Here is a 13,067-nt window from a genome sequence, read left to right as displayed (position 1 = left end):
GAGGCAAGTAAACCTAATGAAAAACGGCACTAACTATCATTTCAGAGGTTTTCGATGGATTGACCGTAGGTCGGAAAAGTGGAAAGAAGATTAGCTTCAAGGCTATAACTTTTTTGTTTTGTTTTACCATGACTGTTTTTGAAGATGATCAAGTAGTTTCAACATTAACACGACTTGCTATCACTTGTGAGGATGATATTAATAATAATACATAAATAAATGTTTAACTTTGATGACTTTGAAGGCGAAGGGAGTGTGAGAAGAATTTCTGTGTAGGCTATCTATCATATAAGTTACATGATTCAGTTCAATGGCCCCCGGGGACCAAACTATTTTTTTCCCGTAAAAGTCTAGGGGGGCTACATACCCACCAAATTTCATGTGCCCCGGTGTTTCGGTGTCTCGGGTATCGTTGAACAAAAATTCAGGAAGTAGATGACAGGGGAAAAAAAAATGATTGACAATCCCTATATGACCACTTCGCCAGCGGCGGTCATAATAATTGAACAGCAACAACAAATTCTAAATTGAACTAAACAAAACATGCCACCTGTAAATGACACAGACGACCTACTCGACCATCCCTGCGAGACCCTGGAGGGCTCCGCCGAGTGGGCAACAATGACATCTGGTCAACTTTTAGCTTCAAGGGAAGGCTGGACAAGCGCCCTTTCAGTAAGCTAAGGCTATGCGAAGCAATGATTGGTAAGCTGTTGCTTATTGCAATAAAGACTTTATTTAGTTATTACAATTAGAGTTGGGTATAGTTTGGGTTTTCGGTGCCACACTCTATATACAATTGTGTTGGATCTGTTTGACAACTCTAATCTTTATTATGTGTTTTAGGAGCATGCCAGAAATTATTGAAAGTGAAGGTGGACGAGGTAGAGGATAATGAAAGTGGTAAATGAGTCTTAATGATTTCACCATAACCGCTCTCTTAAAATTATTTCAGTCAAGCATTAATAACAATCTTGCCATTTTTTTTCTTTGTTTAAGATGGAAGAGGAATATAAAGCAGTAGTGTAAAATAAAATCTGTTCATGGATCTCATGTCATGTCATTTACTTGATATAGTGGATAAGGTGTATGATAATTAGTACAATTTCCAATGATATCTGTGTACAAATTCAATTAATGTCTGTGTTCTACTAATGGTAATGGCCTGGTACTATACATCTATAGAGCAATAACTGCAGATCAGTGGTAGATAGGTGGACCGGTGGTAAGGTGAATTGGAGAAAACAACTCTGCAAAGATGGATGAAGTTCCAGGGAAACGCTGATAAGTATTGACAACTCATGATGGGTCAAATTCATTGAGAACATACTTATATATCTGTACAGTATATATATTTAAATATATCTGACATTTCCTGTGTGGAAAATTAAAACTATCATTTATTTGTTTCAGTATTCAAGACCTTTTCATGGATCCCTGCGATGTGCACTTCCACCCTCAAATGTAAGTTATGTAAGCACGATATCTGCTTTTAAAGGGGAACTTGGCAACTATTTCAACGTAATAAACCCATTTAGAAATCATTTGGATGGTTAAATGACCTGTTCCGGTGAAAATGGTGACTTTTCCCACTGCCCCTAGTGTCCCCAGGCGGAAAACCAACCTTGGAACATTGAGACTACCGTCCCGAAAAGATAAGTGAGAAACAAGAAACTAGTTTTAAATTGTGTTTCTTACCTTGTAACATCCACATTGTCTGCCAAACTTATGCTAACCATTTTGCTAGCTTGTAAACAAATCCATGTGCTTTATCGTTACCTTTGTCCACAGTTTGAAATAGCATAATGCACAATTTCTCCAGAAGAGGGGGAAATCCTGCCAAGTTTCCCTTTAAACAAATCTTGCAAAGGAAAATTAATCAATATCCTTTTTATCCAAATACAAAAACGTTTGTCTTTTCAGTGTGCACTTGTGATTCAATACTCACATTTGATTTTCGTTGTCCTCCTAAGGCCAAGGGTACTATGGAAAGGACACGGAAAATTAGCCCTTTGGTCAGCTGTCACCCATGGCCCATGTCTAGTCCCACTTCTGACCACACAACAGATGCCTGCTTTGGTAAAGAAAACGGTAGGACTATGTCTTGAGCATTATGCATTTAAAAGTAGGGCTGTCAAAATAACTGATTAATTTCGATTAATTAATTTGAGAAAAAAATAACTTGATTAAAAAAAGTAGTGCAGATTAATCGATTCCGTATGACCTTTGACCCTGAGCCGTTCTAGTCAGTAAAAATTAGACTGAATGAAGGAGAGAGAAGAAAATGTGCTGCCTGGATCATTGATTGGAACATTTACTTTTAAAAAAACGGCCTGATGGTGTTGATAAAAAATAAAGTGTTGAAAATAGTCCTCTGCAATGTCTGCAGCAAGGAATTTGCATATCACCGGAGTTCATCAACTCTATAGTTGCACATCAATACAAAGAAATAAGTGTTGACATTGAGGGGAGTGTTTTTTCACTTGTATGTGAAAAAAAAACCTTCTTCCCGAAGCACTTTTTAATTTATTTCCTCAGCATATTAGGTCATATCATAGATTATTATGGCAAACAGTGAAAATAATAATAAAACAGAGTGAAAACAGTGAACAGTGAAAATAATAATAAAAGAGTCTTTGAACTTTAATGTCACTAATGCTGATTATTCAATGATTCATTTGAATTTACATATTTAAAATACTTTCACAGCAAAAAGTATATTTGCGATTAATTTAGATTAATTAATCACAGAGTATGTAATTAATTCGATTATTTTTTTAATGGATTGACAGCCCTATTTAAAAGCCATAGCATGTAGTCAGTTTCAGATCATACAGTATGTTTCAGATCATGCAGGTTTTACAGGCTCAAAATATAGGCTATTGCCATTCGCTGTTAAATTACATTTTCTGAAATTTTCTAGTTATTATCACCTCATTATTGGGAGATCAGTCATGATCAAAGATTCTGGCGCGTAGCGCTCTAGAATCTTTGGTCATGATCGCCGTTACATTTTGCCACTTCGAACGTTAGAAGCTGGCACAATTGAACTGCGAAAATTCACTATGGCAGGTTTTCTGACAACCCATATTCAAATGACTGCATTTAGACAGATGATACAGATATCGTTAGACAAGTGGAAACCTTTGTCTTTACATAACTCCAGAAAATTACATGTTTAACAATTCAATTGGGCAAAGAAATTGACACTGCCTGAAGTTATCGTGCCCTGGCTGCTTTGTTCATTCACTCACGTTATGGTTCTAGCAGCTATGGATATGGCAGCAACGAGATAACAGGTAGGCTAACTTACCTTCAAACAGGTTAATATAGTATCAATACTATTATAATAAAGTGACTACGTGAGTAGCGTAGCGTTACGTTTCTGAATTTCGTCATTATTAATTTGCCTGCAATTTACAAGGAAACCATGGTTAACAGACGTGAAAATTAGCCTTGACATACTAGTCACTGATAGCCAACTCCAAACTTGTTCTCAAGCCTTTATAAGACAGCCAAATACTGTCTTAACAAAAAAAAACATAAAAGTGCGATTTTACACGTACAAGACTATCCCCATATATCGAGAAGGCGCAGCGAACCCCACAGGGTCTGTTTTCCGATAATTTCCACTCAGAGACACCTGTTCCTCCATTGATTTAGCTGCTATCGCTGTTGCCATTAGCAAAGCAATATGGCGGCGCCGTTGACATGCGTTTTGGAGTTCAATGCGGCATCTACGGACGAAGACTACATAAGGTTGCATTTACTGATGTTTATTGGTTAGTTTATGTCTTGTAATTATAGACAAACACAATTTGTGACCTCTAGGCTTATGGAAATCGTTTACTGAACCTTCAAGAATGGTCTGTTGAAGACACAGACGTCCCAGAACTCCAAAATGCGTCATAATGGTGAGTTCACCCACCGCCAAAATACTACTTTGCTTCACTTGTAGAAACTTCTCAGTCAGATATACACGCTTGTTTTTTCCGTTTCGATTATATTCTGATATATGTCTTTTTAAGTCGTAATTTACCTAATTTGATACCATATTATATTTTAAGTTCAGGACGTTTAACTTCAGCCCATTATCATCACCATTTTGAAATGTAGCTCCAGTCAGTGAATTGGAAATTTTCAGTTCAATGGATTCCCAAAGCCTTAAAGAGGAGTTGGATAGACTCCATGCCCAAAACCAGGAGATGAAACACATAATGCAGCAACTCCTGAGGGAAAACCTGGAGCGGATGCAGTACACCTGCTCCAGGACCTGCTTCCCAGCATGTGTGAGTTCCCTATAAAATCTAGTAGTAGTACAATATAGCCTAAGCTACTACCCGTATGTAAATTTAATAGCCCATATTCCCTGGGGCCAATACGAATACAGCTTTGGCTCAATCTAGCTGTTAATCAATTATAGAAATCATACCATGGGCTACTTATAGTAACTTTCGTGTTAGGTTCATATACTGAACTCTGTGTGTGTGTATGTGTGGGAATGTGTGTTTGTGGTGATGGGTGCAGGTGGTGGCCATGTTTGACATGTTTCCTCCTCCCTGTTTACAGTGTCATCATCAGCTGCTTCACCCACATCTCCATCCTCGTATTGTGCCTGTGACACTGCCAGACCACAATCCCACAATGCTCTGCGGCTCTCTGCAGCCACTCAGAGCCGGTGTAGCGTCTGGTCAGCATGAGCTGTTGCCCCCTATCAACCCTGCACACGCCCAGCAGCAGCAGTCTTCTGGCTCATTCCCCTCCTTGCCTGCGCTTGCCCAGGGCCAGGCCCCGGTCCAGCTGTTGCTAGGTGACAGACGGCTCTCTGCAATTCCGCAAGGAGGTGCTCCGCATTCCCTAAGCAGGAAGAATTTGACAGGCCTTGATCACACTCACCCACTGATGCCACTCCATCACAATAGAGCCCCGAGTGGCGTTGCCAATGGCAGCATGGCACCTACTCCACCTGTCATCACCAAGGCAACGGGCAAAAGTCATAACAACGAGCCGAAGAAGATCAAGGCCAGGCGCTGTATTAAAACTGTTCAAGATGTTGGCCTGAAAACCAGCAGTCAACAGGACAACATAAACAGTGGCCAAAACCATGACAACGGTTGTCAACCCCAGGTAAAGCATACAATGCAGTCAAAGCAGGAGCAGGATATGGGGTGTGTGCTGGAACCCCTAAACATCTACCAGATCCCTGAGAACCTCCGACTGGAGGCCCTGCGTGTTGCTGAGGAGATCAGACTCACCAGTCTCCGCTGTAACAGTGTCCTCAGTGGCAATGCCAGCGCTTCTGACCGTGCAGGCAGTTCTACGAGCAGCCTCAGCCCTGTGGACCTCAGGACCCCGTCCGCACTGCGCGCTCTGCCCTTCCTCAACACCCCCACTCCACCCACTGCCCATGCTGTCCCCTCCCCCCCAGAGACAGCCAAACCCCAGGCAACCAATCAGAGACGGTTCGTCAGTAGACTACCCCGCCTCAAGAAGACAGCTTCACTTAGTGTGGCCACTGCTGTGACAGGTGAGCAGTGAAGTCAGTAAAGTTAGATACATATCCCGAACCCCCTCTTACACACACATACACTGATCGTGTTGTCTGATATAGCTTTGGTTGCAACACAGGAACAGGATCTACAAGTCAAACTTAATTACACATGAGTGCAGGCCCAAGGAGCACATGCAGACCATCTCATACAGTCGTGACAACTTAACATTACTCAAACATCAGTCCATAGCATTATTTACCATGGCAGTGTAGAGACAAACAGATTTGACCTTTGACCTCCCAGAGCAAAAGTCCGTGGAGTGTCTGGCAGGGAAGGAGGAAGTGAGGGAGTGTAAGGAGGTGAAGAAGAAGAGAGTGATAGAGAAGCAAACAAGCAACACCCAGCAGATCAGGGAGCTCCCAGAGCTGGCCAAACTGCCCCCTGTGTCCTGTCCCGAGGAGGCCATCCTGCAGGCCTTCAGGCTGCTCAGAGACGATGACTGGTGGGAGTATAGCCAAAATAGGCTAGGCTAACACATTAAACATAACACATTAAATCTATGCAAATTATAAGATATAGCTATGATGGGTTACGTTAACATATTTACTTGAGACAAAATAAAGGTTTTCAGCTAAGATACAGTCTGAAACAATGACATATTTGTGTTGAAAGAGTGTCTTTTATAGAAGTCTACCCTAGGCAAGGTCTTTACACTTTAGAGCTAAGCTGGAGAAAGTCAAGTATATGCTCCTCTGAGTTGTGTGTGTGTTGTTTCTGCAGGGAGCAGAAGATTGAGGCCCTGATCTCCATCAGGTCTCTGTCTCAGCACCACGCTGAGGTGCTGCTGCCCAGGCTGCATGATGTGTGTCTGGCCGTCTACCACGAGGTCAGAGGCTCCCTGCTGGAAAACAAGCTGGAGCTCATGTTGCATTTGTTCTGTTCCAGACCAGATAGAGAATATGTATTCAGATGACTTAGTTATGCTGCACAGTTTCAATAAGCTTACTCGTCTTGGTGCCTCTACTATGTATGATCATGTTGGGCCTGGACTCACTTTTGTAGACAGTATGAGAGCACCATTACAAACATTCTTTGTGTTCTATGTATTTCATCAGTTTGTAACATTTTATAATTCTACCTTTCTTAACACACCCAGGTGAAGAACCTGCGCTCAATGGTGTCCCGCGCTGCCATGGTGACGCTGGCCCACCTGCACGCTCACCTGGGGCGAGGCATGGACACGGAGGCCGAGGGCACAGCCCAGACACTGCTGCCTAAAGCTGGAGAGGCCAGCGGCTTCATCAGGGAGGACATGGAGCTGGCACTGGGGTACATGGTGCTCAACGTTACCCCCTCTCGCAGCATGAACGCCCTCATCAACACAGGGCTCAGGTGAGGGGGAGAGAGAACCCTGATGAGCCTTTACTTCAGACATTCTGAAGTTTATTGGTTCTCTGTGGTACTGATGATACTAATGGTTCCTCTAGTCCACAACAACTGTTACCTGGTTCTCTGTTTCACCTGGTTTCTCACCTGTCTCTCCTGGCTCTGTGGTTCTTTGTCTCCTCTGGTTCTCTAGCTTACTCATTCTCTAGCTCTGTGTTTCTCTTGGTTTGTCTCAATGGTTCTCTGCTTCTTAGACACCGTAATGCGGCCGTGAGGAAGACCACTGCACAGTTCCTGGAGAGACTGGCAGAGATCATGGGGGCATCCCGCATCCTGTCTGGCAAAAAGGACCTGACTGACCGCTTCATCCACTCCATCAGCTGCCTGGCCCTCGACAGTGCACAGGTTGTCAGGTGGGAGTGTTTCTTGTTTCTAAATAAGCACTCAGCTAACCGAACGAAACAATCAACTTATTATGTGGTATCCAAAAGTTGTCAATATATCAATACTACATAGAATTAATAATGTAATTCAAAATTTTATGACAGAAGTTTGCAGTAGGTTGATTGACTCCCCCTAAACGATCTCTGCAATAAGTGATGTCTCACTTAGCTATTTCAAGTGTATCCAGCTAAAGTGCCAAGCATGTCAAGTGTCAGTCAAATGATTCTACTCGGCTGTCATAATGCAGTTCTGCCTATGAAAAGTCATTGTGGCATGAAACATATTTTGAATGTTAATATAACTTACAAAAATATCACAATATTTCTTTAATGCTATCATTATTGAGTTGGTGTTGATGTCCTCATTGTAAATAAATCGGTGTTGATGTATTGTTTGTGTCTAAAACAGGACCCATGCCCGTAACACGCTGGCATTCTTGGCTTCCCATCCTGACCTTATCAAGATGGTGGACAGGTTCGCCCCTCAGAGAGATCAAGGCACTGTCAGGGACATCATCAACAAAAGCCAAAAAAAGTGGGTGCAAACCATTGGAGGACACCATTAACACAGCATTTATCTATCATTATCAAAAATTGGCCAACATCTCTACTTATTATCATTTAACCTCATGTCTTTGTAATGTAATGTGTCCTTTTGCCCCCACCCCCCCGCCCCTTGCAGAAATATCCATTGAAGTGAACATCCAAGCTGGAAGAATGAAATAATTAATACTGGTCTATACTAAAACCCTGAACATTTTGAAAAATGTGCTTTTCAATCACCTTGTTGCTCTCATTCACTCTCAAGCAGCTCTACAGCCCCCAACCAGCTACAGCATTCCAACATCTATTTTTACAGAATTTGTATATTGTTTCTTTTTCAAATCTTTCAGTTTCCTTTTTCTGAAACAAGTTGAAAATAAAGAGGGGAAAGATTAGTGCCTTTTTCTGACTCATTTGGCTCAACATCGCTAATAATAAACTGTGCCACTGGTGTGCTGTTGTGCACATGTAGCCTAGCATTGCAGTCTTACAAAACGTTTAGTATGATACATTTTTTGCTGCAGAGCATGTTGTTTGTAAATAAAGTGAATATCCTCATTCGATGTCACCTTAATCATCTAAAACTGATAAAAAAAAAAACTCATACCTTTACCTCTGACAACAATGTTACATGGTGCAATAGCAAGCTTTCTGGGCTCACATCGACAAAGTCAGAAATGTGTAACATGCCGGCTCAAGCATGAGACATAGAGGGCCACACGCAGATGATAAGTACATAAAGTATATTTATTAAAGAATATTGTAGCGAAGAGTAAGAAAGTCAGTATAATGGAGTGTAAAATAAAACTGTAGTGCCAGTCAGCATCTAGGGGGTATGTACAGCGAAACAGAAAACAAAAGCCAACATCGGGAGAAGAGAGCCCTCAGCATGGGGAGAGCAGGCTTCTTATCCTCACACCAATCAAGGGTGATCTCACACACCTGGGTACACCTGGGCCCTAGTCACCTGCCACAGAGAGAGGGAGACAGAGCACAGGCACAGAAGTGGCTGGGGCCAAAAGAGACCCACCAGGGTCGTCACAAATGTCATTATCCGTATTCTAAGTCAGTGTAACACCAAAATGATTTTGAAACGCTTTAGTGGATTATGAGCCACTGGGGCCATGGGCACATACACAAAAATGCCCCCACAATTAAGCTATTGGGGACCAAGAGCATGCTCCCCGTGAATAATAATAATTAAAAAAAAAAATAGGGCTGTCAAAATAACTGATTCATTTTGATTAATTAATTTGAGAATGTATGGTCTTACTTCCACGTCTGTACACCACGTAGGTCCAGTGTGTAGGTTAGCGCTTTGAATCAGGTTACGATTTTATTCACGCTGCTAGGCAGCCTGGATTCCATGGACTTTGTTTCCACCTCAGTGAAGGAACCAATCACAGAACGGACGCGGGACAGCAAGACGCTGACGACACACCGAAGCCGTTATGAGCTATGTACAGACGCATTTGAAAGACATTCGTAGGCCCAATAAATAGCTGTGGGCATTTGTAAACCACGTTTCAAATATGAGAAAATTAATGTGTAGTTCCCAGACCGGGGTTTGACGTTAGCTATGTTACATGCCATTTAAATCATGCTTTTGCCTGCAACACATCCGTCATTCCGTGTCAAATCAGACAAAATCCAGGGAAATGGTTGCAGCACCGACTCTGATTTTCCTCAAAGTTTGTCTACACAATGTTTAAATAATACGTTTATTTTATATAGCACCTTTCTCAAACCCAAGATCGCTTTACATAGTAGGAAGGCAGGGAAACACAATAACAAACAAAATAATACAACAGAGACAAAGGCAGGGAAACACAATAACAAACAAACAAAACAATACAACAAAGACAAGTTATCTGTATGGAGGTATTGGGTGTGAAGGAGAAGTGATCATTAAACAGAAAAGTCTTGAGATGTGCTTTGAAGAAAGGAAGAGAAGGACAGGGGGGGAGAAGGGGTCAGGAGGTCGCAGATGTAGGGGGGAGCAAGGTTGTGGAGGGCTTTGAAGGTGAGTACTTTGCATTTGATCCGGGACGGAACTGGTAGCCAATGGAGTTGATGGAAAATGGGGGTGATGTGTGCTGATTTTTCATACCGTGTTTTACCTACTAGGAAATATTGGTGACGTTACACTCTAAACCCGAACTAGTTGTCATTACTAGAAAATTGCGTGGAAACCGATTGCCTTAAACCATTCTAGTTTTTAGTTGTGTCAACTAACAACCTTATGTTGATGCTATAGACAAATGAAGCTTACATTAGTAGTCTTTACTCAAAATCTTCGGTTCACTTAAATTATTGTTTCAGAAGTTGCAGTTGTATAAAATAACTAGTATAGGCCTAGGTTAAAATGCATGTTAAAAAGATCATTGAATATGAACTAAGTTCTGTAGATAGGCCTATTGTTTTTTTTTTATTTAAGATTAGGCTACTGTATTAATTTAACTGTTTTATTAAAAATTGAAGAGAAATTAATCACAATGTGAATGCCTTTTACTATTGATAAAACATGAACAAACAAGATTTAAACTCATAAATATTCCACATCCACTGTAGATAAAGAAACCTATAAAAAAAAGTTGTAAAGCAATTTACAAAAGATTCACTGAACAAAAATGCTGATGTGGAACATGAAAATGTAGCTAAAAATGTGGAGAATGCAATGCAATCAAGCATTTTGGACGATATATTGTCACAGGCTGGCAGAATAGGCAACAGGCCGATGTGCGTTTTATTTGGAGACTGTTTTGCGCGACAGAGACTAAGTTTGCTGTTGATATTCTGGGGATAGGCCTAGCCAATGTACGACTTTTGCCTTTTAATATATTTGCTGCATTAGATCAGTCTTTCTAGAACAGGCAAGGGCTTTCTAGCCTCACGTCAGCAGCGCTGCATCACCCATATAGCCTACATTAAAACAACCAGCGGATGGTGGGCAGGTGCAGTTTTGAAAATTGGTCAACAAACTTTGGTGCTGATGGATGGCTGATGGATGATAAGTTTTGCTATGCAGTTATGGTTGAAATAATAGCCCATCAGCGCATCTCTAGTGTGTGTGCCTCTCTCGCTCAGAGGGGAGGGAGAGGCTGAGGGTCGATCCAGCATGGATTCTAAACTCTGTGGCGGATAGGATCTACAATTAGGTGTTAATAATATTACCACGCTAGGTCAAAGTACTCCCAAGTGCTATTGCGCCACACATTGTAGTTCTCATGTTTATTCGCTTGGAAAATCGTCACGTTTCATGTTGTGTGCCCTAACATTTTTCATCAACTACTCGTGCAACTGTATTTAAGTAGGTAAAACGTGGAGGTGTTTGAATACTGCTATGTGCCTCTCTCTACGGCCACGGCAGAGCCCGCTAGCATAGCAACATGCTAACACATTCGCACCGCGCGACAGAGCGTTTGAGTGCACCTACCGACGCGGGAGAGGTACGACTCAACTCGTGAAAGTTACGGTAAGAACATATATCACTACTGATTTTGGGTGGCATGTTCCTTTAAGCCCACCTAACGACTCTATAAACAATTTCATTGGCCTGATTGAGTTTCGATTTCTGGAGCTCACAAGCCAACGGAGAGTTGCTAGCCGCTAGGGGCGCGTCTAGATTTCTAGGCTAGTTCATTTACTTAGTTGAAATAAAAGTTTGCTATATCACCTATGAATGCAACAAATGGGTAATAAGTGAATGGACATCGGCTAACATTAGACAAAAGCTAACCAACATGTGCTGCTATTGTTAGCTAAAACTGTCCACAGACAGAAACACCAATTTCAATGATAAAGTCTGAATTAAACTAAGTAGCACCAAGACAAGTATATTTACACAAAAACATATGTGACATTGTTATAATCTGCCATACACACCCATTGGAAGGTAGCTACCATGAGCTAACTGTCCGGAAGACTACTAGCATGCTAACAACGAAGCTAATGTTACCTTAGTTTTCTCAGGTTGTTAATCACGTAAACAAACATTTAGCTAACTATTGGTTATCAGAATTAAAATTTTTCAACAAGTTCATCAGAAAGTTCACCCACCATTTAATGAGTAGCAGAGCCCGTTGTCACAGCAGCAAGACGCATGGTCATGGAGTCATGTCTCTGTGTGGACTGAGAAGCAGGAGGAACAGTTGATGGGCAGAATGTTTATTAGACCCCTCCTCTGCCTTGCAAAAACATAACATTTATCGTTGTCTCTGCTTAACATGATCAGTGCAGTATATTTCACTTAAATAGTACAATCTAAACTGACATTATTATAATATTGGAAATCGACCATGTAACAAATTCGAAAATACCCACTGAGGGAATAGCTAACATGCTAACATAGCTGGTTAACATCGAAAATACCCACTGAGGGAATAGCTACCATGCTAACATAGCTGGTTAACATTAGTTAGCCAGGACTCCACTGCTATAAGTGATCTTGTGTGCTTGTCTGGTATTAAATAATCTGTTGACAGACTGACCAATTAAAGTAGTCTGTTATTTTCACTGTTCAAATAATGGCCATAATAATCTATGATATGACCTAATATGCTGAGGAAATAAATTAAAAAGTGCTTCGGGAAGAAGTTTTTTTTTTGTTCCACATACAAGGCATTTCAGGCCACAGATAAAACCTGGGACACAATGAAAATAAATTACACTCCCCTCAATGTCAACACTATTTCTTTGCATTGAATATGATGTGCGACTTAAGAGTTGACGAACTCAGGTGATATGCAAATTTCTTGCTGCAGACATTGCAGATGACTTTATTTTAATCAACACTTTATTTTTATCAACATCAGGCTGTTTTTTTTTTTTTAAGTAAATGTTCCAATCAATGATCTAGGCAGCACATTTTCTTCTCTCTCCTTCATTTTACAGTCTAATGGTTACTGACTAGAACGGCTTTTTTCTGAAATTAATTAATCTAAATTAATCAGTTATTTTGACAGCCCTACTGTCGACTAATTGATGTTTTATTGAATTGAACACTATTTGCTTATAAATGTTAATGTTATACATGTTTTGCTGGTAGCTAACATTTGTAGCAAACATGTGGTGTAAGGTAACTGTTAGCCTTGTTGGTTAGGTGCATTCCCAGCAAACAAAATAAAGTCCGGGCGACGTCCCATCCTCGACATTGGGTTCCCGCAGACATTTTTTGGGACATCTAAAGCACGTCCCCAAGACT

General features: G+C 41.1%; 1 long non-coding RNA gene and 1 pseudogene across 1 annotated transcript; both read left to right on the top strand.

Moving 5' to 3' along the window:
• LOC143129040 (uncharacterized) overlaps positions 1-13,067 on the top strand; it is a 119,037-nt pseudogene that overhangs the window by 51,397 nt on the left and 54,573 nt on the right.
• LOC143100490 (uncharacterized) lies at positions 5,247-6,874 on the top strand. The gene is made up of 3 exons (XR_012981908.1): positions 5,247-5,527; positions 6,273-6,378; positions 6,649-6,874. It is a non-coding gene; the product is annotated as an uncharacterized LOC143100490 (long non-coding RNA).

Source organism: Alosa pseudoharengus, unplaced genomic scaffold (genome assembly GCF_046254945.1).
Source record: "Alosa pseudoharengus isolate Yale_2024_CS ecotype anadromous, Long Island Sound unplaced genomic scaffold, YU_APseudo_1.1 YU_APseudo_1.1_scf_1, whole genome shotgun sequence".
In the NCBI taxonomy this organism is placed as follows: domain Eukaryota; kingdom Metazoa; phylum Chordata; class Actinopteri; order Clupeiformes; family Clupeidae; genus Alosa; species Alosa pseudoharengus.
Note: the sequence above shows the minus strand (reverse complement) of the source record. Positions and strands in the feature narration are given on the sequence as shown.